The sequence below is a fragment of the Miniopterus natalensis genome, chromosome 10 (assembly GCF_054644295.1).
Source record: "Miniopterus natalensis isolate mMinNat1 chromosome 10, mMinNat1.hap1, whole genome shotgun sequence".
NCBI lineage: Eukaryota > Metazoa > Chordata > Mammalia > Chiroptera > Miniopteridae > Miniopterus > Miniopterus natalensis.
In genome coordinates this window covers 45502384-45508569 of record NC_142090.1, presented here as the reverse complement: position 1 = coordinate 45508569, position 6186 = coordinate 45502384, and the positions used below count along the sequence as shown (strand labels likewise).

The 6186-nt window shown below is 37.4% G+C and overlaps 1 non-coding gene across 1 annotated transcript; it reads right to left on the bottom strand.

Moving 5' to 3' along the window:
• Window positions 1-240: 240 nt before the first annotated feature.
• LOC148092252 (small nucleolar RNA SNORD83) lies at window positions 241-318 on the bottom strand. Its single transcript, XR_015715264.1, has one exon. It is a non-coding gene; the product is annotated as a small nucleolar RNA SNORD83 (small nucleolar RNA).
• Between the last annotated feature and the right edge of the window lie 5868 nt (window positions 319-6186).

The following is a 6186-nucleotide window of genomic DNA, read 5'->3' as shown; positions in this document are numbered from 1 at the left end:
TTGGATATCTCCATACAAATCACATCTTTGTTCAAGGACTTCTATGATTTATTGATCTTTTAAGAAAATTGCTGAGCCCAATTACATCCAGATTCTGTAATTTGTAGCAGTATTTAGATTATGCAAACACACACACCATAATTTGCATATATATGTTTTAAAATAATTTAATAGCATTAATAGCTAATATTTATTGAGCATGTATGTGCCAGGCACTGAACTAAATTCTTTTTTTTTTTTTTCCATCAGTCAAGGGTGATAGATGAAGGTCATCACTGCGACTGAACTAAATTCTTTATATTAAGTATATGTTTTGAAAGTAAAAACCACCATAAAATGTAGATCTTGTCATTATCTCCTTTTATAGAGATATCTTACACAATTTTAAGCAATGACAAGGTGTGGAACTACAAATCAGCTCATGTTTGTGACTCTAAACTCTCTGCTTATAATAACTATGCTGCAAAATCCATGCAGAATTAGAAAAATTCCCCCAAATATTTTGAAATAAGAAAGTGAAACAGTGAGGAAATTTTGACCAAATTCTCAGATTATTAAGATTTTAAAATAAGCCTATTTTGTAGAAAGAAGTAGACTTTAAAAATGGCAAATTGGAATTTTTCTAACGATAACCCTTTTCCTTCAAGTAAACAATGACCTTTCAAATCAATATTTACTGTTATTGATTGAAACTTAAACATACGGTAAGTTCAACTGAAAAAGGAAGTTTTGCCATATCAAAGAACTTTCATGTAGATAAAGAAGAAAATGATTAATCCTGAGAGAATCTGAACTTTGATCCCATGTTTACCCACAGGTGAATGGCAGCAGACACTTTACCAAAGAAGAGTCCTTAAAACAAACTAGTGACTTCAGGAATCTCTTGGATTAATCGGTTGCTCTCCCCATGTTTGTAAAAAAGCCCATTTGTCTCTGTGCAAACTGAATGGGTTCTGTTCAGGCATCTTATAATACCACACATTCCCTGCTCATTAAAGCTGCAAACCCTGAACTCAAGATAGTTCAGCTTCAGGTAAGGTATTGTTTCATGTCCAAAATACATTTCTTATTAGCTTTCATTAAAAACACTAAGGCAGCCTGTGCATATGTGTTTCAGAGATTGTCATAAAAGGAAAGAGCAGGGGATCTTTTTCAATTACTTGGGGGTTTTTTGTGTGTTTTTTTTGTTTGTTGTTTTAATCTTCACCTGAGGATATTTTTCCCATTGCTTTTTTAAAGAGAGGGGAAGAGAGGGAGAGAGAGAGAGAAACATTGATGCGAGAGACACATTGATTGGTGGCCTCTTGCTCAAGAACCAACCAGGGCCAGGGACTGAGCCTGCAACTGAGGTATGCACCCTTGGCTGGAATGAAACCTGGGACCCTTCAGTCTGAGGAATGATGCTCTAACCACTGAACCAAACTGACTAGAATGGTTCTTGTTTTTTTAAGATGCACCATCTTCCTCTCCTTTGCGCTTCACAACAGAAACCTTTGCTTGTTTCATAAAACTTACTCTAAAGAAACTTGGGTTAATGAACTCCACATGAACAGAAATGATGTTCAGGTTTCCATAGTGAACATTAGGGTTGTTCATCTTCTCCACCTCTTACAGTAATTGCAAAGTGAGAGTTATACCAGCCTGGAAGTCTAATGAGCACCTGTTTCATTTACTTGTGATATAACTCGAGCTGCTGCAAAAATTGCTTTTGCAGAAAAGATGAAAAATGATAAACAAGCTCTTCTTCCCAGAGGTATAGTAGCTTATCCATAGCTATCACTTCATAAACAGATTCAAGCCAATTCTCATCTTTTGGTGTCTCAGAGGAAAGCAGTACCTGCCTTGGAAAATGGTAGGAAAACATAAGCTTTGGCTCAAACTGCATTGAATATGGGTCCCGAAACAACCACCTGCTAGCTGTGTAAACTTGGGCAAGTCACTAACCCACCCTGTGCCTCACTTCCTTATCTGGAAGATGAGAATAACAATAGTACCTATCCAACAGGGTTATTTAGAGGATGAGTAGGTACTTTTTTGTGGTGAAATTTGGCTTTCTTTGACCACTCCCATGATCATTACAGGAATGAATTCTCCCAAATATATATCAATCTTATTTGAAATAAGACAGACATATCTGATGGAGTTAAGAAATCTCTAAACCAACCTTATTTGCAACATACATTAGTTAATTTCATCCAGCCAAGACCCTTTACAAACAAGTCCCTCCTACATACAGAATCTTCCAAGAGTAGTGTTGACGAAAGGACATCAAGTATATACTTCCAAATTCCCGAATTATTGTGGTTTATCATATATTGTCTTGTATTTAAAATTATACTTTTTACTTATGAATCATATTCCTGACAAAGTGTGAGCTTCTCAAAGGTGGGAATTTTTACAGTTCTTTGATTCCTCCCTTATATTTAGCAGCAGCAGCTTCAATGTCATCAAGATCATCATTATCAAATCTCTTCTTATGTCTCCAGCTTAAGCAATCCCCCCAAAAAGCTGACATCTGAAAACTGTCTGCTGGCAGCACTCCCAACAGCTGGGGTAATAAGTTCTTTATTCCTCAAGAGGGACCTGGATGGTACATCAGGCCATCCACTAACATTTGAGATAGTGGTAAGTACAATAACCATAGAAGGTAGAGCCAGAGCTTCCCGCACTTGGGCAGACTTTTCCTATTTGTCCCTCTGTGACAGTGTTGGGTGCATATTTTCCTAGGGGGATAGATTGGAGGACCTCTGAAGGTTGACCTTGTCTATTATCAGCTCATGAGCCAGTAGCAGTTGAGAGGCTTCTCTGGGCAAGCAATTATTGCCCTAGTCAATCAGAACATCAATACTAACAAAACAAGTATCTGTTTGAGCAACCACATTTAATTACAGGTACAAGGAATTCCCTTCCCCAAACTGAACCCAAAGGAAGCTAAAGAAGAGCTCAGAGCTGGCTCCACAACTTGAAAAATAAATAAAACAAAAATGAGAAACTCTTTGAGAAATAAAAGGTAGTTGTGGCTGGGGTGGGTAGATGATGAGGCATCCTCTATAGCCCCCAAAGGGGGTAAACTGGCAAGGCATTTTCTAGTGGAGCTCTTTTCTCTCCCCAGATTGCCCTGAGCAGATCATTGCCTTCTCTGCTGTTACCACAGTGACAATAAGATAATATCCTGGAAGCAGCAGAAGATACAAAGGTAAAAAATAAACAGCATAAGTGCAGATGAGCTGGCAAGCACCTCAGCAACCTGCTCCTCTTCAAACCACCACCACAGTTTGAACAACTGCAACATCCTTGGATAAAAGCAGTTCCTGCGATGAGGGACTGAACTCCCAGGGCAGAGAAGATGGTGCAGAGGTGGCTTAATTTTGGATTTCAACACAAGGGCCTCTCCACCATGGAGCACTCCCTGCCAGATCACTTGGTATGGAGCTTCCTATATCCTAACTCATTTGGAGAAACACTATGTAAGCCCTAATAAACTTTTGTCCCTCTCTCCAGGTAGATATCACGAGCATATTTGAATATACTAGTCGGAGTCCTAGCAGAAACTGGTGGCAAGCTCAAACTGATAATTTGACAATACTTTAGTAATAAGACTTATTTATAGTTTTTTGGGCAGCATATAGCAGTATTAAAGAGCTAGTAACAGGCCTGAAAGGCAGAGGGGTGGTAGGAGGCATCAGAATCACAGGGAGGAAGCTGTCTTGACAGGTGGTCTGATCTTTACTCAAGGACACAGTCAACACCCTAAAGAGTAAACTGAGAGAATAAATGCCCCTGACCTCACATTCTTCCCTCCCACCGTTCTCCTGCTGGGTTTCCCCAGCGACTGAACCCAATAGGCAGCCAGAAGACACGGGAGCCTGTTGATGTCACTGGTACAGGTCAACCTTCAGGGACACTGAACATGGTGGGGAGTGTGGAAAGTGGATCAATACATTTTCACTATAAAATTTAAACAAGAAATGAAAAACTTGCCTCCCAAAAAACAGACTTAATGCAACAGATAAAAATTTAAAATAAATCAATAAATAACATTTAGAGGTATAAGTAGAAATATTAGAAACGTGAAGCAGGAGAAAACAATTATGAAAACTAGGCAATCAAACATATTGCAATGGAGAATAGCACACAAATGGATTTCACAGTAGAAAGATTGCAGTCAAGGAACAACTTAGTGGGTTGGAAGATCAGGTCAAGGAACCCTTCCAGAAGGTATTAGGAAGGAATAAAGAGATGGAGAGAATGAAGGAGAAGTCAAAAGAATGAAAAAAAGATCAGCATTTACCTGGTGGAACCCCAGATGCAGATAAGAATTAAATGAAAACAAGAACATATTTAAGGAAGTAATGACCAGGAGTCTCTCAGAATTAAAGAAACAACCAAAACTCCAGGATTTAAATTGTTGAATAGGGCACAGAAGACAAAATCTATGCTAAACACATTATAGTGAAAATATGAAACATCAAAGAAAAAGAAAACCAGATTTCTCAACCACAAAACTGTATAGAAGACAGATATAAAATCTCTTTCAAGTGCTGAAGGAAAATAGCTTTTGACTTCGAACTTTGTAATCAACTAATTTGTCATTTAAATGTAATAATAGAATAAAATACTGTCAGGCATTACAAGTCTCAGAAAGTTTACTACACTAACACTCTCTTCCAATGAACTCTTAGAGTAGGTACTCCATTGAGAAGCAACATTAATATAGGAGGAAGTGATAATATATGACAAGAAATGGTGAATAAAGAGCATCAGAAGATTTATTTTTGTTTAGTTAAACCTTGGCCAAAGCAAATAAGAGAAAGTGTATTCATAATAATTCAAACTAAAACTTAGCTGATACCTATAAGATGGGGAAGGATGTTGTGTGTGTGGTGGGGGGCGTTGAGAAGGAAAATCGTAGTATGCTAAAGTTCCTCTTGTCTTTGTTTCTTTGTTACTTCATAGTTTTTATACATAGCGATGAAGAAAAACTAAGCATAAATGAGGATTTAATAAATTAGAATAAACCATCATAAAATAGTAATTGATGTTTAATGTTCAAACACCACAGGAAAATTTTAATCTATTCAATGGAAGATAGGAAACAAGTATCAGAAAAGAAGCATTTATGTAAATCAGAGAAATTGATGGAAATGGAACAAACTCAATAAATAATCTGCAGACTTTTATGTTGAGTATTGGGGTAATATTCACTAATAAATTGCTTACAACAGTTAAAGTTACCTCACAGGCATTGGCAAATGAGAAGAATCATTTTAATAAATGGAGAAAAAACACTTGATAAAGTATACATTTATTTTCTGGTGCAGGAGCAGACAAATAAAACAGTGGGGGGATCCTAGCAATAGATACATTCATGACTATATAAGAACTAAATACATGGTAGAGATAACATCACAACTAGTAGGAAAAGGACAAGTCATTATGTAGGTGGGTTTAGAAAGACAGGCTCACTACATGGAAAAAAATAAGGCTGTCTCTCTACTTTATGCTATATTAGTTAGCATGAGGTTTAGCTATACATATATAACCAAAACCCCAAAACAAAACACAGTGACAGTGGTTAAATAAGGTGGAAGCTTATTTCTCTCTCTTGTAACAGAAGTCCAGAGGTAGAATGCAGGGCTGATCCTGCAACTTCGTAGTATCCTCAAAGTCTCCTAGCTATCTGCTCTGCCATACACAGCATATGGCACCCATCTGCAAGGTCCATCCGTGGCTCAGTATAGTTGCTGATATTCCAGCTGTCATTTCAGCAGTCTGAGCTGGTGGCAGAAAGAATCAAAGGAAGAGAAGGAGAAACTTGTCTCTTTCATCTTAAAGAATGTTTCCAGCAGCTTCCCACATACTTTTGTTTATATCTTATTGCTGAGAACTAAGTCATGTGGCCTCACTTAACTACAAAGTCTGTGAAATGTAATCTTTATTATGGATAGCAATATGCCTCTAAAATCTGAGGCTACACGGCTAAGAGGCAAGAGGACACTGAGTGTTGAGAAGTAACTATCTAATAATGAGTATTGAAAAACAAGCTCCAAATTGGTTAAAGACATAAATGTGAGCTATATAGAGCCAATTAAATAATATAAAGCTAAGAAGATAAAATGCGAAAGAATATCTTTGTGATATTGGTGGGAGGGAGGGTGAATTTCAGAAACTAAACATAAGAAACCA